The sequence below is a fragment of the Danaus plexippus genome, chromosome 8 (assembly GCF_018135715.1).
Source record: "Danaus plexippus chromosome 8, MEX_DaPlex, whole genome shotgun sequence".
Taxonomy (NCBI): Eukaryota; Metazoa; Arthropoda; class Insecta; order Lepidoptera; family Nymphalidae; genus Danaus; species Danaus plexippus.
This window is the reverse complement of record NC_083542.1, coordinates 3830735-3858492: the sequence shown is the minus strand read 5'-3', so window position 1 is coordinate 3858492 and position 27758 is coordinate 3830735. Positions and strand designations below refer to the sequence as shown.

The 27758-nt window shown below is 32.4% G+C and overlaps 9 non-coding genes across 9 annotated transcripts; 3 read left to right on the top strand and 6 right to left on the bottom strand.

The window, feature by feature from the left end:
- Positions 1–1024: 1024 nt before the first annotated feature.
- On the bottom strand, positions 1025–1143 carry LOC116778636 (5S ribosomal RNA). Its single transcript, XR_009752642.1, has one exon. It is a non-coding gene; the product is annotated as a 5S ribosomal RNA (ribosomal RNA).
- A 4199-nt stretch (positions 1144–5342) lies between these two features.
- LOC133318930 (U5 spliceosomal RNA) lies at positions 5343–5459 on the bottom strand. The gene has a single exon (XR_009752663.1). It is a non-coding gene; the product is annotated as a U5 spliceosomal RNA (small nuclear RNA).
- A 422-nt stretch (positions 5460–5881) lies between these two features.
- On the bottom strand, positions 5882–6000 carry LOC133318902 (5S ribosomal RNA). Its single transcript, XR_009752635.1, has one exon. It is a non-coding gene; the product is annotated as a 5S ribosomal RNA (ribosomal RNA).
- Positions 6001–19258: 13258 nt separating this feature from the next.
- Positions 19259–19377, top strand: LOC116777117 (5S ribosomal RNA). Its single transcript, XR_004354005.1, has one exon. It is a non-coding gene; the product is annotated as a 5S ribosomal RNA (ribosomal RNA).
- A 454-nt stretch (positions 19378–19831) lies between these two features.
- Positions 19832–20024, bottom strand: LOC116777187 (U2 spliceosomal RNA). The gene has a single exon (XR_004354021.2). It is a non-coding gene; the product is annotated as a U2 spliceosomal RNA (small nuclear RNA).
- A 731-nt stretch (positions 20025–20755) lies between these two features.
- LOC116777234 (U5 spliceosomal RNA) lies at positions 20756–20872 on the top strand. The gene has a single exon (XR_004354034.1). It is a non-coding gene; the product is annotated as a U5 spliceosomal RNA (small nuclear RNA).
- A 2658-nt stretch (positions 20873–23530) lies between these two features.
- On the bottom strand, positions 23531–23647 carry LOC133318925 (U5 spliceosomal RNA). Its single transcript, XR_009752658.1, has one exon. It is a non-coding gene; the product is annotated as a U5 spliceosomal RNA (small nuclear RNA).
- Positions 23648–24378: 731 nt separating this feature from the next.
- Positions 24379–24571, top strand: LOC116777189 (U2 spliceosomal RNA). Its single transcript, XR_004354022.2, has one exon. It is a non-coding gene; the product is annotated as a U2 spliceosomal RNA (small nuclear RNA).
- Positions 24572–25025: 454 nt separating this feature from the next.
- On the bottom strand, positions 25026–25144 carry LOC133318924 (5S ribosomal RNA). The gene has a single exon (XR_009752657.1). It is a non-coding gene; the product is annotated as a 5S ribosomal RNA (ribosomal RNA).
- Positions 25145–27758: the final 2614 nt, after the last annotated feature.

The window sequence follows — 27758 nt, the reverse complement described above, 5'->3', positions numbered from 1 at the left end:
ATGATGATAACATTCTGAATGGTAGCTTCACGTCAAGTCACATGCGTCGGAGAAACCAGATGCCCTATCGACGATAATTCACGCATTCTATAGGGTACACGACGATCGGAAACGCGAGATATATCGCGGACGCGCGTTGGTGTCTGCAAGTCGTGTGAATTCACCGACGCGCGGCGCGGCATGGACGAAGCCCTTGTTTTCGCCTCTAACGTTTTAAGACGAGACATCATTGCCTCCATATCAAGTCTCAACATGTTATTCTCATCAAAGGATTGCTCACGGCACTATTACCCTGACTCTAGCTACGATCACGACGAGGATTACTATCAAGACCACTGCGGCTACAATTGCGTTCACGTTCAGACATTTTAGTAACAAAATAAAATAATTAAATAAGTGTGATCGCTAGAAATTAACGTATCAACAAACAAACGCAATAAAAGCTTACTCACCGCTTAATCAAAGTAATTAACACAAATTAATATTCTCGATAATAACGTAACACGATATTTAAAATAACTCAGTGTCTAAAAAAAAAGTTATAATGAAATATTTAATAAATCACAAAAAAAAAAATAATGTGTGGGTAAATTGAAATAACAAGGCCTTACCAAACGGGGTTCTCAAGGTACGTATCGCACTTCTGATCTTAGAAACAAGGTAAGAATTGACTTTTTAAAAAATAACATTCGATACAATTCCACCGCAAATTTATTAAATTTACACAAAAATAAAAACAATTCAAAATGAATAACTTTCAACTATCTTGATTTAAACTAATCGTTAAATGAAATCCGAATATAACACAATCGAAAGATTTAAACACACTTCTAAAATCTACTAACGACTAAACTATCACACCAACGCGCGTTACGAACGAAAAAGAGCCCTGAGGTCCTCTGACAACTGCTTATATGTCGTTTGAGTCTCTCCTACCCTCTCATATTCCTACATTGATTCTCTCCTACCCTCTCATATTCCTACAGTATATATAATTCGTTATTTAGAATAAGAGAAGTAAAAAAGCCCACATCACGCGGTGTTCCCAGGCGGTCACCCATCCAAGTACTGACCGCGCCCGACGTTGCTTAACTTCGGTGATCGGACGAGAACCGGTGTATTCAACGTGGTATGGACGTTGGCAATCAATTTGTGGAAAAATTGTAACATATTAATTTTTACCACCAATTTAAACATGATTTTACTACACTTAGCTTTATCCGTGACTTTATCTTTGCAGTACTGTTATTATATAATATAATAACTTCTGATAAAAGCCTTCTAAAATAATAACACAATATTTAGTTCTAAATCACTGGTTATTGTAAAGTTACACAAAATAATGTATAAATTAAACTAAACAACTATACTTACAAACACAAAAAGTCATAATTGCTCATAACTCCTTTCAATAATTTAAAACTACAAATCATAAGTTTTAGTAACAAGATTAAATTTGTAAATATTACGTATTTACTTTTACACCGTATTTGAACATTTCCATACTAAAGCTATACTAGCTTCACCCGTGGATTGTCGTTGTGGATCAGTTATTATTTATTGTAATAAGTTTGAATAAAATCTTCTAAACTAAACATATTAAGTCATACCTCCTTATATCAGCTCTCTGCTCGTGAGGGCATCCCTTCAGATAACTCGCATCCTCCATTCGCATTATTATGGTTTTATTAGTATAGCAGATGAGTCTCAATTTTAAAACGTTAAGGAAACAATTGAATATTCACAGCTCGCAAATAATAACTTATCTTCGTCAATATTATAATGCATGTTGTAAGTTGTAACTACAACTATATTTCATTCTAAATCACTTTTTATTGCAAATTTACTTACACGAAATAATGTATAAAGCAAAGACAAACAATTAGTTTTTCAAACACAAAAAGTAGTAGTTCATTATTACTTTAAAAAAATATTAAAATTTACAAATTATTAGTTAAAGTAATAAAATTAAATTAGTATTTTTTTTAATTAACGGTTAATTGGGTGGACTCGAAGGATTTTCTCAACAAATTATTGAGGTTTAAAATGATATGTTTAAATGGCGCGTTACGGAATAAGTGAACCTCTTTAATGATTAAGCTAAACTTAACCGAGTGTTGGAACGCTGTCCAAGAATATTACAGTCGTAAAACACTTGTTAACAAGGATGAGCTCATTATCCGTATTACAATAACTGATAACGGTCTCCTGACGAGTAAGGTAAGTACTAATATATTTGGTTGATTTTCATTTTAATTGGCAAGAGTAGGTTGTATAGGTTAGGATTTTTACCTGCTTGAAAATTATTCTCTGAATGTCTTATAATATTTTGACTTCTTTATAATTCCTCCTTTTCAAATAATTTTTAACTCTTATATTATAACCTCATCAAAATAAGGCACATATGATAAGAGGAATAAAGGGAAAACGTAAGTTCTTTATAACAATAAATAATAGTATACAGAATGCTTAAACTTTACGCGGCAAGTACAAGACAATGAACAAAGCTTTGAAAACAATGTTTAACGGATGTGCTAAGATTATTTATATTTGAATTACAACAACATTTTTGTTAACATACACAAAATAACTTATCGATAAATAAAGGATCTTTCATATGGAAAGTATTTTTAATGTAATATAAGTATTATTATTTATAGATTTGGTTTCAAACCATTCAAGCGAATATTGTCATACACCTCTCAGCAGTCGTATTTAATCGAGTGTCGATCCTTAGGTCGTAGGACAGTTATTTTATTTTTTGTTCAAGTCTGATGTACCTTATAACTTATATACATAATGTGTTTATTCCTACTCATTGCCAACTTTCCAAACCCAGTCAGCGAAGAGACCCGAGGGTAGCAACGTCTCTTTTATAGGACACATGAAGATTCTTTGGGGTCGTTTGTATCAAGCGACCAGGTGGTTGCTATATCTACTATTAGTTATAACAAATAGTGTCCCAGAGAATCTGAGAATAATATTAATCTTAAAACGAGTTTTCTTCTTAGATTGTTTTAAAAGTCAATACTTATTCTCCCTTGCTGAATTTGAAATATATTAAAGTATGCGAATCCATTCATTCGAGGTATTATCGTATAAGTAGTTAAACTTTAAATAAGACTCGATAAAAAAGAGGTTCGTTAGTTTCTAAAATAAAATTCCCGTTCCGAAGAGTCATTAGACCTCTGTCCCAACTTGGCTGTTATCTGTGGCTCCATAAATACGCGGAGCGTCACGAGCCAGCCGCTGTCGTGAAATCTAATTACCAGCTACCACTATGAGGAATAATCTCATAACATGCTTGCTTATTGTATACAGCTGATAAACTGAATTAAAGCAAAAGATTGAATCTTATGAAATTTGATATAACAGCAACAGTAAAATTTGTCTAAACATCCTGCGTTAAGATGCTGAACATATTGCGTTGTCTATTAATATATGAAATAGTGAAATAATTATATTAAAAAGTCTAACGCTATTATTAGGTTTTTTTTTATTAAAACAATAAACAAACTTTTTATTTAATAAAAAACGGACATAATTGACAAAACTAGCGAGGTGACGACGGCGACCGTGGATCATAGGAACAAATTTTATTTTACAGGACTTGTTACAACGAATACTGTGCACACGCGTTTTACACAAAACCTTTAAATAAATAATACAGAAATATTGCGGAAAATAAAACTATTATATCTCATATGGTTATTTGCTCTACATATAAGATACGACATTCGATACAACAGAATTAAATCTATTCAACTGTTTGTAATTACTTGCTAACTAAATTAATCTCATTTCCGTGTTTGCACACTCTTTACTTTGCCATATCAATACCAAGCGGTCACGACATAGTGTGCTTTTCTTTTATTTACAGTCACATTAAAAGACCAAGCTTAAATACGACAATCATTAAAAGCAAAAACACAAAACAAAACAGTTTAGACGCAACTCTTTGGTATTTTACGTGAAAGGAAATGGAATAGTGAAAACAGTCTCATGTCATTTTGCCAATAAAATACTGTTCTGTGCTTGAAATGTGCAAACAAAATGACGATTAGTCGCTCATACGATATAATACATAAAGGCATCTGAACTATTACTTACATTATGGCTTAACACACAATAGATTAAGCCTCTATTGAGTTGGAGGACTTCATTACTGTTACAATACAAAGACTTCCCGCGGACGAATTTAGTCTGTTTGGAAGGATTTCAGATGAGGTTATATTATTCATTATTCATAATATGAAAGCCCTATTCTATGTGCATATTTCGATGTAAACATTTTAGGTTTTAGTTTCGTAAGTCGCGTTAATCTTGCAGTCTACATTGTATCCGCATTTTTTACTTCTTCATTAAACTTTGAATTCAGATTGTTTTTCTGTGCCATTGTCAGAACTTAAATAACCAATAAAATTAATAAGAAACTTTAAAATAGAAGTAAAGAAATAATAATTGTAATGGTACTCTTTGAAGATATTTATTCTCAAAATCTTGTGCGGAGGGTGATGCCATTTAACCTAATTTCTTTATCACTATTAAGAAATATTACGATTGATAAATAAGTTTGTAACAAAAGTGACAATTTGACTAATATTGATTAATAATACGGGAATTAATGTCGTAATTAATTAAAAGCGCAATAAAGTCCCTGATCAAAGTAAGGGTCACCATAGCTCAAGTAATGATGAACAAAGTGTCTGAAACGTCACGTTTACGAAGGTTTGAATCCTGGTACATGTAGAGTCAGTGATTTCTTATCTGTATGTTATTTACTGGTATTTCAATTCAAACAATATTTTCTTTAAGCTGGACACATTGAGATGCACGAAACTAGCTTGGCCCCTTGGTTATAATAATATCAGTGCAATAGTTTCCCAAACATCTTTAGTTACACAATAAAAATTTGTACTTATCAATGAAATAAAATATCTTCTCATTTATAAAAAAAGATTGTAATTAAATCCCTCACGAAGTTTCCCCTTCATGTTGCGTCTATAGAGCCTCAATCATTATACCGACTGAAACAAATTGTTAACCAAGTAATGACCTTTTAATATAAGAATAACGTTTGAATCCGATGAATTAGGATATCAAAACAGAAGTATTTTAAAATAATAAATTAACATTTCGAATAATTCACATCTCTGGACTTGGACTGAGAAGTTCTGGAATCCAGGAAACAAAACGACTTATTCATCAGCGACAGATGTACGAGGTACCTCGTGGATGGACTGTTCACGGTCAAGGTCTCACGGAATTCGCTCTCAACATGAGTTTTATTATACCCTGAACAGTACAGATAAGTCACAATTATGTATTAGAGGTTTTAATTAACCTCACCTAGGGTGAGGCTTCAAATAGTAGAGTTAGACTCATTTGGGTGTTCCTCTCCAAGGAAATCTTTAGTAAAAGGCGAAAGATTTATACGTTTTGAAGGGAAACCAGTCTGACAGCCAGTCTGACGCACGTAGTCATCGAAGAGAGAAAAATTTTATCACCGCGATGCAGAATACGTCTAGTTTACTTACAGAGACATCTAGTGGATGACTGTAGCGACAACAGATGTAGAGATATAACTAACACACGTGTTGACTACAATCCCTAGGGACTGTAGAGAAGATGTAAAATTTACATGGTAATTTTTATATGTCAATAATATTGATAGTCTCACACTCGTCATCGAACTATGAAACACAGAAAACATGTAGTACAGAGAGTTATTTTTTAGTTTTACTATTTTATATCTGTTAAAGTTTTTCAATCTGAAATGTTGTGATTAATATTGCTCTGTATTACATTTGAAGTTTTTATTGAAGGTTTAAAAGAATAATAATATATAATCTTTGTGGTAGCTGGTTCCAAGAAGTAAAAAAGCCAACATCACGCGGTGTTCCCAGGCGGTCACCCATCCAAGTACTGACCGCGCCCGACGTTGCTTAACTTCGGTGATCGGACGAGAACCGGTGTATTCAACGTGGTATGGACGTTGGCAAATGACATCCCATAACACATAATTGGGATATAATTTTGACACACAAATGTCTGAAAGAAAAGGTACTTATATATGCATGTATATTATTCTCCTATTTATTACAAGAACTATGTTCTTACGCACATGATGTTATCACAATAGATAATCTAATTATTTTATAAATTGCTTATCCCGAATTCATTTTGAATATTTTAAGAGAATAAGCTTTCTAAACGTAAAGAGTGTTCTAAAAATTAAATCTGGCAACGTCACGAAAAAGGCTTAGGTATTGGAGGTTGAAGGTTTCTTATCTGTAGAACAATGAGATCGTACACTCACAACCTATATTTTCTATATATTCAGTGTAAGCCGAATGTTACATTATTAATACTTTGATGTAGGAATTGTTAATAGGTACTGACGAATATTAATAGTAACATAAGTGTAGTGTTTTTAATAATCGGTCCTAATAAATGTTCTTTGAAGGTTTTGTGAAGAGTGTTCTTGTAGTACAAGTGTCGGAGCGTCAATTGTTAAGGAAGTTAAGGCGCATCTAACAAGAGTGTTTTTCTTCTTGGACCTTTCCAAGTCATAGGATTGAAGTAGTCGTGGTCTTCTTAATTACTAAGAATCTTATCTATTGAACCAGATTAGTTTGTCCTTGCGACGTTGATGGTAAAATAACTGATTTACTTTCATCATTCCAATAGTTTTTTATTCAATTTCTAACGTTTAAATCGAATTATTTTAAATTTAATTGGGAACTAATATTTGAGTATTTTGCTATTTTCTTGTTTTTAGTTGCAATCACAGGGTGATTATAACATTTTTATTATATATGGTAATTATTCTAACATTTTCAAACAGCCTCATTATTTTTTCTGTTCACGTCACCTTTAGAAGGTGATAAATAGTTAGTAATAACTATTCCTATTATACTTACCTATATGATAAAAAATGAGAATATTTGTAAAGTTGTACGGGTGTAGGGAAGAATGGAAATATGTTCTTTCACGTCATAAATTTTGCATTAATGAAACAATGATTATTTCCTCTTTAATTAATTATTGTAGATATAACTTTTTGAACACAAACACATATATATATATTTTTATAAATAAAGTTGTAATAATAAATTTCTTCGTATTTTTTAAAGCACGATACTAATGCAGTACTATACTATACAATACTATCTTTATACCCAGGCTTTCCTTTACAAAAATCTTAATAAGAGACAAATAAGAGACAAACTCTTTTAACCACATCGTTATATTTGACTGCTAATGTCATTGACTCAATTCATTAATCAAATATAGAACTAAAATTTAAGCAAATAATGTTACGACTTTGTGAATATTATATACACTCATTTTAATTATATATTATTATTCCTATCTCTGCCCTCTGCCATTGTTCACTTCGAAATTTTGAATAATAATAGATTTTATTTACATTTACTATATTAACTATTCTTTTTGATGTATTGCATGTCAGGTAAATTGTTTTTGGAATGTAACTATTAATATAAGGTGTAGGTTTACAGCATCAGCGGTTAAACTTAGCATGATTGAACATAAGAGTGATTCTTCAGAAGGAAGCCTTTGGACGTTATTTGCTTCCTGTTGAAATTGTTGACGAATAAAATCATGAAATCATTTTATTATTTTTTTATTGTCAAGTAAAAAATAATTTAATATGTCTGTCTTAAACCTTTACCGTTATATTATTTTATAGCAGTATATTAGAAATTATATTTTTCTTATGTATTAGAAATAAACGAAACAAAAATATAATACTTTACAGTTAACTATTGAGAATTTTAACGAGCAATATGTGTATTTGAAATTAAAATTGTTAAATGTATTGAATAGCAGTGATTCGCTAAAAGTGAACGAAGTGAAACGGCTTTCAGTAAACGTTTTATATATTTGTGACTAGTACATTACTTTATGACTCACAGAGACTGCTCACGTTCCGCAGTTAATATATCAGTGAGGAAATATTATTAGATTCATACAGTTTTCCTTTAAATTATTATTGAAGCAAAATAAGAGCTACAACAAAAAGACAAACAAGATCCATAAAATAATGTATTTACATAATTTATACCAGAATTATCTTATAATGATGTGATTAAAATATGTGTCGTCGCTGAAAACGCAATTATGCTGGTTATAACAACGAACGATATTTGAGATTTGTTAATGTAAATGGAATATTTCAATTCATTACGCAAGTTCCGGTTTGCTTTCTTTTCTAGAAATAGTTAACAGTCATCAAAATCCTATCAGAACTGGAGATAAATTAAAAGCAGATTTTTGCAGTGCTGTTCTTCCAAAAGCCATACATGCTCCTACATAATATTGTTTTTTCTTACATTTGAATGCATGAAGAACTAACTACTGTGTTATTGTATGCAGAGTATTATATTGTGGATGTCCTTGGGCGACGGCAACTACCTCCCATCAGGTAGGCCGTCTGCTTGTTTGCCCCCTTTAGAATGAAAAAGATAATTGCCCGAGATCATTCTTATTTAAAAAGCAAATACATTTGTTGCCTCAAGGTCATTGAAGTCCAGACGAGTATTAGATAAATAATTTATTTTTAATAGAAAATACTATCCCAAATAAGTAAAGATGTTTTAGAAACAAATGTTTTTTCCAGAACAAATAAACACCAAGAAAATAGGATTTATTCATTTGGGTATAGTTTCTTTGTGACGTTGTAGATCTTTATATAAGTGCTGTTTTATTATAAGGTAGAAATCTAAACCAAAAATATTTAATAAGGCTGTATATACACTCAAAGTTATGTAATAAAAATTATAGACGGAATAGTACACATGTAATACCCGCTGTTACCCGAGTTCGCTTGACTTTTATGTGAGATGTTTTTAGTAGCAACTGATTGTTTTAAAATTCCGTCCATAGTATTATTAAATTATACCACCAGATTATATAAAAGAAGATATCACAATTAAACATAATAAATAAATTCACTCGCACTACAGCGAGTTATTTTACTCGAGTTATTTGTAGGACGCTATCACTTGTCTTGTAGAGGACTAATATAATCTCAAGTAATGCTCTATTACAGAGGCCCTCATATATATTACTATATAAGTCTCAATTACAAGGGCTTTTAAAACTTACAACCTAACCCATATTTTTATTCGAAGGAGCGCTATTAAAGGTTTATGAAAAGAAATGTTTTAGTTAGATGAAAAATATATTAACAAAATAGTAAGTTCAATTAAAAGAAAGATCCGTTTCAGAAAAGAAAATCCTTCAAAAACATTAGCAAATAAAAATCATACACGAGTTTTGTCTCATCTTTAACATTAAATTAATTATTTTATTTTAATAAGATGTTTATATGAAAACCAACACTCTCTGTTCTTGAAGTTATCAATCCTACATACATATTAAAAGAGCAAGTGTAATTTTATTTAGAATTGAATTGTAACTTATCCTGATCATCTGCAATAAGTATGACATATCATGTCACACAATCCTTGTGACAAACTATCCATCGTTTTGTTTACTTATGGACATTAATTTATTTTACAAGGAATTACTACGTATCATGACAGTTCCCTTTGGATTTTTTCGATGTTTGAGAATCTGTACATTTTTCCTCTTGATACAGGTCATTCAGCTCTTTAAAACTTTGATACCTATATTTGTGTAGTTTAATTTATACTTAATTTAATTGTTTAATCCATTGCGTTCTCTAAATGTTTCATCTTATTATGTTTGAGGCTTTGAATTCAACATATTATACATCATATACTGGAACAACGTGGATGATGAGCAATCATTACCACTTTATAAATCCAAAATCCGTAAATCTTTGTGGTTGCTTTATATATAAAGTTTGGCTTTTAGCTCGGAAATTGTTTAACAAATCAAACAATATGATACTTAATGAGATCTAAGATTTTCGCGAGTATTCATTTAAATGAAACTAGTATTATTCGGATTTACTACGCGGATTTTATTATTTAAAAACTACATAATCCCGACGTTTCGGTTACTTTGCAGCAACCGTGATCACACCTCGTCTGCCCGTGATCACGGTTGCTGCAAAGTAACCGAAACGTCGGGATTATGTAGTTTTTAAATAATAAAATCCGCGTAGTAAATCCGAATAATACTAGTTTCATTTTAATATGATACTTACATCGGCGATTACTCAACGACAACAATTTGTGATGTACTCCTAATTATCTTCTGAAATCGGTTTCAAGCCACTTTCGTAGGTGACAATGATGAAACAAGTTTAAACGGCTACCAACTTATCAACTATCGGTACCTTTTATAGTTCTCAATGACGTATATTAATAAAGAATTCAAGTACCTAACTCTAAAAAGGAGTCTTTAGTATTTGCTGTATTCTTTGGATTTCCTATTGGACAATAGTTATGGCGTACCGTTGAACTCATAGAACAACTTCATAAACTCCTTGCATAGCCAATAAGACACTGTTTAAAAAATATTTCAAATACGGAAAGAGTTCAAATCTAGAGATTCCAAGTACAACGTTGTTTTATATTTCGTTGCAAATAAAATAATTAAGTGTTTTTTTGTCTACACAATAAAAGGGAGATTAATCAAACAACAGTAAAATGTATTCAAAAAACGCCCAAAAACTCACAGTTTTAATATAAGTGATGGTTTATCCTTGTTTCGTATCTCATATACAAAATGACAATTGATGATATTTCTTGAATAAAATTTAAATCAATCAAAATTTGTAGTAACAAGCCTAACCGTTCAAAACACTCCAGCCCCCAATAGGTGTCGTATTTATTTAATGAAAAACGTAATTACTTTAATGCTATGTATTTAAAAATAATTAATTGAAAATGTGTTTTTTTTATAGTTTCAACTGAATACTGTATCATATCAGATAACTATACTGTTCACGTACAAATAGAGGGAGGAATTTAATAATAATTTTAGTTTCCATTCGGAGGTACGCAATGAGTACCACACAATGGCTACATTTGATCAATGAGAAAGTAATGTGAGATGCAGAGGCGTCACCTAACAAGAAACTCAATTTTATTTGTTACTTATTGAAAATATTTTCAAATTGAATCTCTCGAAGGTCGCCATTTAATGACAAAAAAAAGCTATTATACATTTAAAATATATTATAAATTAAAAATGATTGCTATTATAAATGGCACAGGAGTTCAAATGCTTTAAAACAATATTTAAGATATTGTTTTGGTTCAATTAAACAGGAAATATGCCGAGAACCTTTACTTTTATTCCAGCTTCACATTGTAGTTAGTTCCAATCCCAAACGGAGCGTCACTCGCCCGCCGCTGTCGTTAAAAGTTATTGGTGGATATTAACAAGAGGAAAACGATTTATTCCTATCCAGAGAGAAACTTTTAAGTTCTCGTTGTACAGATGCTGTGAATGTAATTATATATTTTTAATTAAGTAATTTATTTTATTTGAATGAATCTATTATTACCGAACACGTAAGTTGGTTAATATTGAGAAAGACATCTTGAAATTTTATTTAGATACAAAAAAATATTCATATTATGTATATAAATGAAATATCTAAAAAGGTCATTGCACTATTTAGTCAGTCTGATATAGTCAAATGCAAGGAAATGTACATCAAATATGTATCGTCAATTCATTAAATGAACTAAATTTATATTGAACTGAAATCCTCTGCCAAGCCGAGTTCTTACATTAAGACACATTTTTGTAAAATTTAATTGAGTCATATCAGCGATACTCATATAAAACAGCGAGCGTACTTGATACAGCTAGGTACTGATTTTAAATAATAGACTAAACATAATCATGTTTTTATATATAGTTGCAAACGTTGCAAGACGTTTATATCTGATATAAGTTTGCAAGAGAATACATCTTTAGAGCTATACGTGGAATGAAGTTATGTAACACAAATAACAGATGTCGCTGGTGTTTGGTTAACATATGTATCTGCTGTAGTAAGGACACATTATACAGAGAGAACTCTGTACACAACGAAGACAATGTCGTGGGCAAAACCTAGTAGTAAATAGTGTTATCATTCGAAGTATAATGTACACACGAAGTCAGATATTCACGGCGAGACAAAGTACTTTAAATTAGAAGCTTAGTATATTGTTATAAATATTTGTAAAGAAGAAATAATAAAGGGTTGGTAATTTTTAATCTTCCTAGAATTACTGTTTGATTTCTCAGCCGATATAAGTTATAACTGGCTAAGTGAAATAATGAGGTCTAAATGGTTGAGGCAGATAGAGTGGTGACGATAATCTTAGCACCTGACTCCTGTTGCAAATAGGAGAAGTTGGAACTTAACATAGTTTAATAGTTTTGTGGTTTGTCTGTTTCCTTGAAAATTAGTTTTAACTGCGGCGATATTTTTGTAACGTTTCTATTAAAAATTAATAGAAACATAAGATAATAATTGTTTCTTCATTTAGGTCATTTTATAAAAGAAAAGTTACTTTACTATTTTTATTCCTAATCCGTATAAAAATGTTCCTTAACGAGATGGTTTACATGTTTTTTAATTCATTAATCTGATTAATATTAGGTTTAATGAGTTAACGGTCTCTAGTAATGTGATTCTCATTTGAAATCTTATCTAGACGTATAGGAAAAACTCTACGAAACACCAAAGTGTTATTTTTAGTTTTAAAACAATTTCCACAAGTCCAATTAATACGAAATTGTATTATCTCAAGCATTAGAAACTAGAATCTTAAATAGTCACATTACCCTTCGAGAACTAGTAAGCTGTTAGTTAAGATATGATATTGTTAGTAAGTCCTCATTGGAAATCCTTTCAAAAAGACTAAATTCGTCTGCGGGAAGCCTTTATATTGTAACAGTAATGAAGTCCTCCAACTCAATAGAGGTTTAATCTATTGTGTGTTAAGCCGTTATATAACTTGTAAGTAATAGTTGAGATTAGATAATACATTTTTATAACTTTAGTCATGCTTATAATCAACGTTGATTAATTAATTATTTCTACTGTGAGTTAATTTTATTTTTGTTCATATTTAAACTTTATAAGACATAGAATATAAGACATGTATGATATGTTTGTAGATAATACTTAGGTCACAATAGATGTTACCAAATGCTCTCCTCAGCTTGTCTTGATCGTGTACTGAGTTCTCCTCATATAAAATCAACTAGCGGTGAATGTTCAATTCGTTCAGAGAGCATTTTCATATTAGTTCAAACCGTCGCTTCTATTGGACAGATACAACGTCATTCGTAAAACACACCGTTCCTTGAGATTGTCAGATGTTATTAAGGAACAGTTCGAACATTGGGTAATCTTATATAAGTTCGTATAAATAAAATTATGCAAAGCAAACTTGATTACGGTGAATTTAATACGAAACAATAAATAGAACGGGTAACGTTTAATTCTCACAACACAGTATGAATCACTCACAACATCTTAATGTATGTAATTGTAATCTATCTACCAATATATAACACCGAGACATAAAAATATCCACAAACCAACATCCTTCAAGCTCTGAACGATCGCGTCGCAATCTGTTGACAAATCTTTTTATACTTTGATTTATTCTAGTGTCAAAAACTGAATCAATGCTTTCTGACTTTTGTATGAACTTCGGCATAAAAATGTATAAAAATAAGACAAATCCTGACAACTACAACTGTATTAAATATAGCTTGTAGCTTGTATTTTTATTTCCAAGATTTTTAAAAGTTGTATACATATACAAGAATTTAAATATTTGAGGGTAGTTTAATAACTCAGCCCTCTTAAAAACAATAAGTAAGCTTTGGTACATTTTTCAAATAATTTACTTAAAAACTAGTGTAGTCATAAAAGTATGCGATTATTTTCATATGAAACAAACTTTAGTTTTATAACATAATATGCGATTATTATATTGCATTTTAACCAAAGTTCCGGTTATTTTAAAGGAATCTGGGTGAGGGGCAACGAGTTGAAATTTCGTCATTTTCATCGTGGTAACAGCTAGTTATTAGTTTTCACGACAGCGGCTGGCTCGTGACGATCCGTGTATTTATGGAGCTACAGATAACAGCCAAGTTGGAACAGAGGTCTAATGACTCTTCGGAACAGCAATTTTATTTTAAAAACTAACGAACCTTTATTTCTTGGAGTATTATTGAAAATTTGATTGAAAATTTTGTAACATGTGTCGTTGAATTATTCATAACACTCCGATCAAGTTAAAACTTCCTTTGCCCACATACGACGAAACTTTCATGTTACTGAGGACAGTAATATTTTATTTTCAAATGATGTTATCAGCAGATTCTTTAGGGCATACACTTTGTTGATTTCTAGGACATACAAGTAATAAAAAAGGACATTCATTACTGCTATAATATAAATATGCTACAAGTGCTAAGTATGTCATCAACATATTAATTGATACTACGAAATCTCTTGGCACATTGCTGTGGTCGACTTTATATTTTATAACAAAATAGCAAAGAGACAAAGTAAAACTATTGTATTATGACTCACTGTTTTTTCTCAGATCATTATCGTACTGATGACGTATAATGAGCACTATTTGACTTTGAAACCATCTCTACTCAACAGTAACGGAGATTGAAAACAATAAAGACTAGTTTTAAATAGAATTGTATGTTTTAAAGTTTTTTCTAACAAATTATATGATTCACCTTGTTGTCGCAGAAACAAATGATTGGTACTTGTACTTAGATTTCTTTGACTTGCTATGTATGTATTCTACATTTCAGTATCATATTTGAATTTTATATAAAGACGAATATGTAAAAAACCATTTATATGTGTATAACATACATTTTGTGATATAAAAAGTGATAATAAAAAGTGATAATAATAAAACAGTGCCATGGAATCAACATTACTCGGGAATTCGAAAACTACCCCTAATGATTCGTTTCCCATCCAACGTCATTGTCTTCATTAGATGTATTTTTTTTTTCTTCGAACTCCTTCAACTTCAAACCAAAGTTCCTATTTAAAATTTTTATTTTCTTTCACTTTCGCATTATTGACTTTCAATCCTTTCCATAGTTGTTAACCAAGAGTTATCAGTGACGGTGAGTGTGAGTGGCGCGCAGGCTGTCGATATAATTATCCCTTCTCGCACACTTTTATATTATTGATACTGTAGTATTTAAGTGTACGGGGATAATATTTGATATTTATTGTAAAGATTCGCTTTACTTACATCGGTCAAATGCGATTTATGTCAAGTGTTTTTGTTTTGTTATTGTGTTTAGTTAACGAGGGAAAAATATCTTCAAATGTAAAATATACATTTTTTTATTCTTGTTTAATAAAACATTACTTATTATTACTTTTTTATTTAATGTAATCTTAAAGGCCTTAACTATTTTAATAAGTCGTCTGAACAGAATGTTGGGACAAAGCCGAAAATGAAATTCCGTTGCTTAGATTTTTTATCATCTTTTTTAGTTCTGCTTTATAAGAAATATTAACACTGACGTTCTTTAAATAAAACATATTTTTCGTATAAACTAATATGCTTTATTATCTGATTTTAAATTTTCGAAAAGTATCGACTACTTTACAGCAACCATGATGACGGACAGACATACAGACTACTAGGAGTAGTAACATGGGACAGTGACACATATTTTTTATGTACATATTTATATTTGTACACATTATAAATAAACGATATAAATATTAAGTTACAGGACTTACATTCGCATATAACATTGTTTTTTTAAGAGATAAAGTTAAGAGACGTCCATCATATATGGAAATTGCCAATAAATCCTTATTCAAGAAGTATTTAGACAGAAAACGGAAAAAAACAAGTCTAACTTTCCTCTTCAGTTAAAATGTTTGAAACGATATCAAATGGAATTCTTACTGGAGTCGTAAAACAAGATTTCTCGGCCTTCTTAAGAAATAAATGATATCTTTTTTCAGACAAATTCCACTGATTTTCCGAATTGTAAAATACTGCTAGGTAATACATGTTTTACTTTCTTCACATTTAATAAAAAAAAATAAGAAAAAATCACACAGAAACTTAACGTCATATCAAAAATATCCTCTGCCGTATATTATAAAACTGTTATTTTGTATAAGACTACCTGTTACCTGCGACTTTGTCCACAAATTAAACCCACTATGAGAGACGGGCCAACATTTTCTTGACCTTTTATTTGATTTTTCAAACACCTTTTTGTCAGATACTAACTTGGTGACAATGGAAGTAAGGAAGAACTACAACACAATGCCTCTTCGGTATAAACAAAGATGTATAAAAAACGAGCCTTAATCGGAGGAGTATCACCATAATTACAACACACTTGAATTCAGAACTTTATTTTTTAAGTAACTTAAAAGAAGATAAAATACTTTTTGAGAGAGATTTGATTATAGTTGGTCAACTCCTTTTAGATACTAGTCGCGTTAAACAAACAAAAAAAAAACATTTTTGAAGTAGGTATCGCATATACTTTAACATTCGTTTAGTAATAAGCCGTTAATTTGAGGTTACGAAGAGACAATTCATTATTTTGTAAAATTCATGAGAATCCAGACTATCCAGCGTATCTGAAACTTTTCAAGTAATTATAATATTTCTTAGGTGAAGCCGTCACCGACATCGTGGAAGTTCTTTATAACGATTTGACGTCCAAGATAATAAAGGAGGACAAGCAACCAAACCGATCCAAAACAGGGTGTAAAACGAAGAAATCTGATCTATACGAAACTATTCCCAAAGGCATTGGAGGACGTCTTGGAGACATAATTGAAGGTCAATAGAGCCGAAGTCACTCCTCCAGCTGTGTGATGAAGTGTAAATAGTTCGGTCATGTCTCCAGACCATCGGATGTTCGACAGAAGCAAAACGGTTTAGAGGAGTCCAGGTTAATGTAGCGTATGACGATTTGAGAGAAGAGCTGCATGTGGGCTACTCGCAATTTATAATGTATATATCGGATTTTATTACAAATTCATTATTTTAAAGACAGGACGCCAGCCTCGCTGACGTCACTAATGTCACTTGTTTCAGTACGTTCCAGATATTTTAAAATGAAACTTCAATTCTTCTAAATGTTCTTGTATTTCTCGAAGGTTCTTCATAATCACATTCTTTATGATCCGCACTCGCTGAACTCTGCAGTCCGCTCTCGTGCGTTCAGACGTCATATTTATACCAGAATTCAAACATAGTTCTATTCTCTTTGATTTCGTTTTACTTTTAACAATAGTAACGACGACCAATAAGTTGTTATAATAATTGATGCCAGTCTTGAGTTATTTTCATGTTGAAGATCACATCCGTCATTGAAGCTGATAGCGCCGATATATAACTTAAGAGTTAGTATATTTAGAGATAGGAAAAGAGTGACAGACAGTGATAGACTATCCATTTAAAGGAGTAGGTAATGAGTAGAATAGTCAGACTTTACAAATTGTTTGAAGATGATTCGTGTTTTTCACAGCTGGAAAATAAAAGATATTTATTTTTTAGTGGAACTGCAATGAGGTCGATGAATATTTCAAACGGAACGGTTGAAATTTAGCTGGAGCGTAGTCGTAAAGTTTCACTTCTGCTAGAGAATATATCCCAAAGTTCTCTCTTTGCAACTTTCTACAATTCAAGTTTTTTTTTATTTTTTCTGTTTCAATCTTTTACAATTTAATCACAACACCCGCCTTTAGCATGTCGTCAGTATATTTGCAGATTGTTCTTCAATTTAAGTAGTCCTTATTACAAAATATATTTTAAAAAAGATTTTCTGCAAAAGTTGATTTGTTTTAGTTTGTTCCGTTGGCGCGTATATGTAATAAGAATTTAAATTTTAATTGAATAATGTTCAGTACTGAAATAAAAAAAAACATTCAAAACATCAGTCGCTATTAAATACGCATTAAAATCTATTCAAACCGACATAATAGTGTTTGATATTTGGTTTTCTATGCTTGTTTACAAAACATTAGAATTGATATCGATGAAACTAGAGAGTACCTGCAGGCTATTAAATTTTAAAAATAAGAAAAATACGTGCAACAAAAGAAATAAAAACATCTCGGTTGTATTTTTTTGAAGTTTCGAGGAATGAAAATAAATTATAATTTACTTTAAAAATACGATGTAAAATTCAATGTAACTTATAACAGGCTCTCAAGTAAATACTTAGTTATTTGAACAATTTGTGTTTAAACAAAATCATTGTCTATGTTTTATTTTTCTTTCTGTACAAACGGACACTCACTACTCCAAGCAGTACCTATCTACCCACCTATTAAGCACAAAAGCGACTTTGAAACTAAAACCGAGATGCTTAAATCCTAAGACTTGGAGTCGTCCAAGAAGAAAAGAACTCGGCTGGTTAGCTGCGGCTTGTCCTTAAAACCTGACGCTCCGACATTTATAGTACAAGAACGATCGAAACAAACCCTGAAAAGAACATTACTTACAACTGGTTATTAAAAAAACTTCACTTATGTTGCTATTAACTGACGAATATAAACAATTCGGACGTCACAATACTATTAATACACGCGGCAACATTGTATACACATAGTCAGTACAGGTTATGTGACAAATAGATTATATATTGTGATAACATCACCTTTAGTACATGTAGTTCTTATAATGAATGAGAGAATACGTAGTATATATCGGCATGACTTCGAATGATGAAGCCTCAATTTTTGAACTTGGCAAGACCTGCGACGGGTACGAGAAAATAACGAAAACTAACCAAGAGAGAACACTCTGCGCCAGGCAGGTGCAGGGCACGTACCGCCTGCCAGAATGGCCGTATCGGCACTATCAGCATTAATGACGGATGCAACATGAAAATAACTTGAGGCTGTCATCAATTATTATAAAAACTTATTGGTGTTTATAGTTATTGTTAAAAGTAAAACGAAATCAAATACTGTTTTGAAGGAGACTAGAACTAACTTGTTTGAATTTTGTTATAAATACGACGCACGACAGCAGAGTTCAGTGAGTGCGGACCACTGAAGAATGTGACTACGAAGAATCTTCGAGAAATACAAAGACATTTGGAAGACTTGAAAGTTTCATTTTAAAATGTCATGGAAAAAGTGACATTAGTGACGTCGGCGAGGCTGGCGTCTCTCTCTCTCTCTCTCTCTCTTTTTAAACAACGAATTTGTATTAAATTCGATATATATATTTTTTGTTTTTTTTTTTTTGAAAAGACGTCGTTGTTTCAATATTATGTACCAACAATGTTTATTATAGTAGTTGCCAACGTCCATACCACGTTGAATACACCGGTTCTCGTCCGATCACCGAAGTTAAGCAACGTCGGGCGCGGTCAGTACTTGGATGGGTGACCGCCTGGGAACACCGCGTGATGTTGGCTTTTTTACTTCTCTTTTTTTAACAACGAATTATATATACACAGCAAATCTTGTTTACTTCATATATGTACATACATATTACTGTTTATATATATATATACATAATATTTAGTAATTTTTTTTTCCAATTCCCTTTCATTGCTATTTTCAAAATAATCGTCTTCTTATTAATCGACCAGGGAAACTAATAATATTTGAGTATAAAAAATGGATATCAGACATAATAATTATATAATCGTACTTTGAATCACCATAGAGTCCTCTTAGAATTTAGGTCATCGCCTGCATAGAAGAAATGTAATTTACAGGCTGCTTCCAGGTTTCTCTTTGTGTATAATATTATATACAATTTCCAGAAAGCACATGTGGCGATGTACGAGATAAAAGTTTATATTAAAGTATTCTACATAACGCAACCAAATAGGTTGTAATATAGAGAGATTGTTAATAAGGTATTATATGTGGGCCGATCCCGGCGGCACTGCAATGCCGGGCCGACCCGTGACGGGAGTGGAGCGAGCCCCGAACATCCCGTCGGTTTACAAAAATCAGTTTAATATACTGGTCCCGACATGCGGGAACTTTCAGATATTAAGCTGAAAAGAACAGATACTACACTTTGATCTTAGCCAAAAGGCCGAGAAGCGATGCCCTGAACCCGACTACGACCGAGCGTCATTCAGAGAGCAGAAATTTTACTACCGCAATGTACACGAAGGCAACGGATTTCGTAGCGACATCTAGTGGCACTTTGTAAAGGACGCCGCCGATGTATTACCGTAACGTTATTAGTGATTTGTGATAGACACATTTTTTGCGGGACTCGAATGAATATGAAAGGAGTAGTCACGCAGTTTAGTTCGACATACGATGTCATTTTAATTCTAAAATACTCAAATTCTACTTATGTATATTTAAAGTTATTCTAGGAACCAGTTACCACAAAGATTATTATTATTCTCTAAAACCTTCAATAAAAACTTCAAATGTAATACAGAGCAATATTAATCACAATATTTCGGATTTAAAAAACTTTTACAGATATTTTTTTTTTCGTCAAAGATATAAAATAGTAAAACTAAAAAAAAAATGCTCTCTTTACTACATGTTTTCTGTGTTTCATAGTTCGATGACGAATGTGAGACTATAAATATTATTGAAATATAAAAAAAATCCATGTAAACTCTACATTTTGTCTGGCCGTAGGTGGTTCCAGATGATTGCAATCAACACATGTATGTTAGTTATATTGTCATACTCTACATCTGTTGTAGCTACAGTCATCCACTAGATGTCTCTGTAAGTAAACTAGACGTATTCTGCATCGCGGTGATAAAATTTTTCTCTCATCGATGACTACGCGCGTCAGACGCGGCAACGGTACTCTGGTTTCCCTTCAAAACGTATAAATCTTTCGCCTTTTACTAAAGATTTCCGTGGAGGGGAACACTCAAATGAGTCTAACTCTACTTTTTGAAGCCTCACCCTAGGTGAGGTTAATAATATCCTGTAACAATATACCTTACGACCTACGTCTTTATTCTACTGCAGTTCGCTGCTGTAAATGGCTGCTTACGATGGTGTACCGGCTGAATGAGATTTATCAATTAGTAGAATGAGCATAAGGAACTATAGACGGATCATAAGAGATAGACTTCTTGAAGTAGTTTAATTTAAATGTGTTTAGTAAATTATTAGATACCTCATTACATAAGTATATAATTTTATTGTTATTGTTTGAGAGGAACAGACAAGCAAATCTAAATCTTTTTTTTTTAATAATGTCTCGTATCTGAGGTTGCCAGTCGACCTATTTGAATGCAGATCGCTGGCTCGTTGCACCTGTCAATATCACTTACACTGTGTCATAGAGGGTAGCTTTCTGTTCGGTGTAGTTGGTAAAGCACTCTCTGTTAATATAAAGTAAACTATATAATACCACCTTTACATAGATCCGCTAAAATCTTACCATACCAAATTTCTAATAGCAAACTCTTTCAAGACCACTCCTTGGTATTTATCAATACAAATAAATAAAGTGACGTGTCTGTTTGTAATATTGAAATAACTTTTTTTTACTACATGTATATGAATATGTATACGGTACATACAAAAAAATAACATTTTTTACAATTTTTGTCTGTCTGTCTGATTGTTCCGGCTAATCTCCGAAATGGCTGGACCAATTTTTACGGGACTTTTATTGGCAGGTAGCTGATCTAATAAGGCGTACATCAGGGTACTTTTTATCAAGATCAGGTATCCCCATCCCGAAATTATAAGGCGCGAGTGGGAGGCAGGGCGCATACGGAGCTTAAGTTTTTTCATTGTTTCTTATTGTTTTTCTTACGCAGGCGGAGTCGCGGATAACAACTAGTAATTTATATAAAGAAACATTCAAATATAAAACCAATCATTCTGGTATCTATCGATAGTAACTGTTAACTAATAGTCAACTTTTATTCTCAGATTTCGTACTTTTTAAACATATTTTTTGTATTGTTGGCTTAGTATCTTAGCAAACAAAGATGAAGAGCTATGTCAAGACATACGTGACGAAACTTCATCGCATTCAGGAAGAAGAGCTTCCACAGAGCCTAGGACTTGCGACTCGACTGTAAATTTAAGGGGTCCATATCTAACGCGCGTTAAACGCCCACGTCCACCTTTCAAGCTCCTCTCCCTATCTAACCAAATTTGAAAAGAGCTTAATAGGGCTGTTTTCGAAGTATGTTCCAAGAACGAATTGATGTTGGTTCTGGACAGGCCCAAGTCTTTTAATAGGTTGTAGAGAGATTGAGCTGTTATACCTCTGGCTCCCACGTCTACTGCAAACGAATCTACGACAAACCTATTCCTAGTGAGTTCGTGATTTATGTGATTTTTATAAACCGAATCTATAAAGATTATAAAATATATAAATAAGAATATAAAAATATATATTGCTCGTTTGGAAACATAACATCCATTATGTAATTCGTAAATAACTTCAACATGTGTATTTTTTAAATATTGTGATGAGAAGGAGGATGCAACGTAAAGTCATGTCAATATCACTAATAAGAAAAATGAAGACGGATAAACGGTTTGTTTTGTATGTAAGGAAATAAAAGATGCACTTCTGCCCTAATCGTCTGGCCAGATTTCAGAAAGCTGTAGTGATAAACACCGATATTAGTCCACCAAAATATCATAAGTAACTTTTATTGAGTCAATTTTCTCTTTGGGTAGGCTTTGGCTGGTTCGCCAGGGTTCAGCTATTGCGATGAGTATTTCCGCTTATTGTACATGATGCACTTTTCACCACAGGGGTTTTAATTTAAAATTTCTTCATTACTACTCCGCCGGTTGACGAATGTTACGCAACAGTAGTTTTGAAATGAAATTAGAAGAGCAAAAACTTTGAAACCAAAATTCACTGAGATTTTTATTTGAGGCACCACCGCCATACTCATAACTAATCCTTCGAGCCGTTTCTGCAGTATTGGTGTCATGTCTCGTATTCATAAATATCGTGATATTTTAAGTTTTCCATTATGTAAACTAAGTGACTATAAATGTGCCTTGCCCCTTCGTTAAAATAATAGCAAAGCAATAGTTAAGTGAAAGGTTTTAAATACACACTGCAAACTACGTAGTTATGAAAGTTACGTTAGCTACCAACGGAAGGCCGAAGAAAAATCAGAAAGTACTTTAAACTAATTTTATAAAAAAAAAAATCTTACAATAGAACTTAATGTACGACCTACTACATGAAACCTTCTACAATGTCTACTGGTTGGTGAAATTATCAAACTATATTTATATAATTATAAAATTCCTATCAATGGAAATCATTGTTCGGTTTAAATTCTACATCATTGAACATACACGAGAAACAAGAACTTCATTCCTGAGTGACTGTTACTTAATAAATGAACAGTTTCTTATCCACGGTAGTCCTTGTCAGCTCATCTCATTATTTACTACACACATATAAAATAAACTACTTCAAGAAGTCTATCTCTTATGATCCGTCTATAGTTCCTTATGCTCATTCTACTAATTGATAAATCTCATTCAGCCGGTACACCATCGTAAGCAGCCATTTACAGCAGCGAACTGCAGTAGAATAAAGACGTAGGTCGTAAGGTATATTGTTACAGGATATTATTAACCTCACCTAGGGTGAGGCTTCAAAAAGTAGAGTTAGACTCATTTGAGTGTTCCCCTCCACGGAAATCTTTAGTAAAAGGCGAAAGATTTATACGTTTTGAAGGGAAACCAGAGTACCGTTGCCGCGTCTGACGCGCGTAGTCATCGAAGAGAGAAAAATTTTATCACCGCGATGCAGAATACGTCTAGTTTACTTACAGAGACATCTAGTGGATGACTGTAGCTACAACAGATGTAGAGTATGACAATATAACTAACATACATGTGTTGATTGCAATCATCTGGAACCACCTACGGCCAGACAAAATGTAGAGTTTACATGGATTTTTTTTATATTTCAATAATATTTATAGTCTCACATTCGTCATCGAACTATGAAACACAGAAAACATGTAGTAAAGAGAGCATTTTTTTTTTAGTTTTACTATTTTATATCTTTGACGAAAAAAAAAATATCTGTAAAAGTTTTTTAAATCCGAAATATTGTGATTAATATTGCTCTGTATTACATTTGAAGTTTTTATTGAAGGTTTTAGAGAATAATAATAATCTTTGTGGTAACTGGTTCCTAGAATAACTTTAAATATACATAAGTAGAATTTGAGTATTTTAGAATTAAAATGACATCGTATGTCGAACTAAACTGCGTGACTACTCCTTTCATATTCATTCGAGTCCCGCAAAAAATGTGTCTATCACAAATCACTAATAACGTTACGGTAATACATCGGCGGCGTCCTTTACAAAGTGCCACTAGATGTCGCTACGAAATCCGTTGCCTTCGTGTACATTGCGGTAGTAAAATTTCTGCTCTCTGAATCACGCTCGGTCGTAGTCGGGTTCAGGGCATCGCTTCTCGGCCTTTTGGCTAAGATCAAAGTGTAGTATCTGTTCTTTTCAGCTTAATATCTGAAAGTTCCCGCATGTCGGGACCAGTATATTAAACTGATTTTTGTAAACCGACGGGATGTTCGGGGCTCGCTCCACTCCCGTCACGGGTCGGCCCGGCATTGCAGTGCCGCCGGGATCGGCCCACATATAATACCTTATTAACAATCTCTCTATATTACAACCTATTTGGTTGCGTTATGTAGAATACTTTAATATAAACTTTTATCTCGTACATCGCCACATGTGCTTTCTGGAAATTGTATATAATATTATACACAAAGAGAAACCTGGAAGCAGCCTGTAAATTACATTTCTTCTATGCAGGCGATGACCTAAATTCTAAGAGGACTCTATGGTGATTCAAAGTACGATTATATAATTATTATGTCTGATATCCATTTTTTATACTCAAATATTATTAGTTTCCCTGGTCGATTAATAAGAAGACGATTATTTTGAAAATAGCAATGAAAGGGAATTGGAAAAAAAAATTACTAAATATTATGTATATATATATATAAACAGTAATATGTATGTACATATATGAAGTAAACAAGATTTGCTGTGTATATATAATTCGTTGTTAAAAAAAGAGAAGTAAAAAAGCCAACATCACGCGGTGTTCCCAGGCGGTCACCCATCCAAGTACTGACCGCGCCCGACGTTGCTTAACTTCGGTGATCGGACGAGAACCGGTGTATTCAACGTGGTATGGACGTTGGCAACTACTATAATAAACATTGTTGGTACATAATATTGAAACAACGACGTCTTTTCAAAAAAAAAAAAAACAAAAAATATATATATGGAATTTAATACAAATTCGTTGTTTAAAAAGAGAGAGAGAGAGAGAGAGAGACGCCAGCCTCGGTGACGCCACTAATGTCACTTTTTCCATGACATTTTAAAATGAAACTTCCAAGTCTTCGAAATGTCTTTGTATTTCTCGAAGATTCTTCGTAGTCACATTCTTCAATGGTCCGCACTCACTGAACTCTGATGTCGTGCGCCGTATTTATAACAAAATTCAAACATAGTTCTAGTCTCCTTCAAAACAGTATTTGATTTCGTTTTACTTTTAACAATAACTATAAACACCAATAAGTTTTTATAATAATTGATGACAGCCTCAAGTTATTTTCATATTGCATCCGTCATTAATGCTGATAGTGCCGATACGGCCATTCTGGCAGGCGGTACGTGCCCTGCACCTGCCTGGTGCAGAGTGTTCTCTCTTGGTTAGTTTTCGTTATTTTCTCGTACCCGTCGCAAGTCTTGCCAGGTTCAAGAATTGAGGCTTCATCATTCGAAGTCATGCCGATATATACTACGTATTCTCTCATTCATTATAAGAACTACAGGTACTAAAGGTGATGTTATCACAATATATAATCTATTTGTCACATAACCTGCACTGACTATGTGTATATAATGTTGCCGCGTGTATTAATAGTATTGTGACGTCCGAATTGTTTATATTCGTCAGTTAATAGCAACATAAGTGAAGTTTTCTTAATAACCAGTTGTAAGTAATGTTCTTTTCAGGTTTTGTTTCGATCGTTCTTGTACTATAAATGTCGGAGCGTCAGGTTTTAAGGACAAGCCGCAGCTAACCAGCCGAGTTCTTTTCTTCTTGGACGACTCCAAGTCTTAGGATTTAAGCATCTCCGTTTTAGTTTCAAAGTCGCTTTTGTGCTTAATAGGTGGGTAGATAGGTACTGCTTGGAGTAGTGAGTGTCCGTTTGTACAGAAAGAAAAATAAAACATAGACAATGATTTTGTTTAAACACAAATTGTTCAAATAACTAAGTATTTACTTGAGAGCCTGTTATAAGTAACATTGAATTTTACATCGCATTTTTAAAGTAAATTATAATTTATTTTCATTCCTCGAAACTTCAAAAAAAATACAACCGAGATGTTTTTATTTCTTTTGCTGCACGTATTTTTATTATTTTTTAAATTTTATAGCCTGCAGGTACTCTCTAGTTTCATCGATATCAATTCTAATGTTTTGTAAACAAGCATAGAAAACCAAATATCAAACACTATTATGTCGGTTTGAATAGATTTTAATGCGTATTTAATAGCGACTGATGTTTTGAATGTTTTTTTTTATTTCAGTACTGAACATTATTCAATTAAAATTTAAATTCTTATTACATATACGCGCCAACGGAACAAACTAAAACAAATCAACTTTTGCAGAAAATCTTTTTTAAAATATATTTTGTAATAAGGACTACTTAAATTGAAGAACAATCTGCAAATATACTGACGACATGCTAAAGGCGGGTGTTGTGATTAAATTGTAAAAGATTGAAACAGAAAAAATAAAAAATCTTGAATTGTAGAAAGTTGCAAAGAGAGAACTTTGGGATATATTCTTTAGCAGAAGTGAAACTTTGCGACTACGCTCCAGCTAAATTTCCACCGTTCCGTTTGAAATATTCATCGACCTCAATGCAGTTCCACTAAAAAATAAATATTTTTTATTTTCCAGCTGTGAAAAACACGAATCATCTTCAAACAATTTGTAAAGTCTGACTATTCTACTCATTACCTACTCCTTTAAATGGATAGTCTATCACTGTCTGTCACTCTTTTCCTATCTCTAAATATACTAACTCTTAAGTTATACATTATAAATTGCGAGTGCCCACATGCAGCCCTTCTCTCAAATCGTCATACGCTACATTAACCTGGACTCCTCTAAATCGTTTTGCTTCTGTCGAACATCCGATGGTCTGGAGACATGACCGTACTATTTACACTTCATCACACAGCTGGAGGAGTGACTTCGGCTCTATTGACCTTCAATTATGTCTCCAAGACGTCCTCCAATGCCTTTGGGAATAGTTTCGTATAGATCAGATTTCTTCGTTTTACACCCTGTTTTGGATCGGTTTGGGTGCTTGTCCTCCTTTATTATCTTGGACGTCAAATCTTTATAAAGAACTTCCACGATGTCGGTGACGGCTTCACCTAAGAAATATTATAATTACTTGAAAAGTTTTAGATACGCTGGATAGTCTGGATTCTCATGAATTTTACAAAATAATTAATTGTCTCTTCGTAGCCTCAGATTAACGGATTATTACAAAACGAATGTTAAAGCATATGCGATATCTACTGCAAAAATGCAAGTAATTTTATTTTCCTGTTTCTTTATCCCGTCTAGTATCTAAAAGGGGTTTATCAATTATAATCAAATCTCTCTCAAAAAGTATTTTATCTACTTTTAAGTTACTTAAAAAAATAAAGTTCTGAATTCAAGTGTGTTGTAATTATGGTGATACTCCTTCCATTAAGGCTCGTTTTTTATACATCTTTGTTT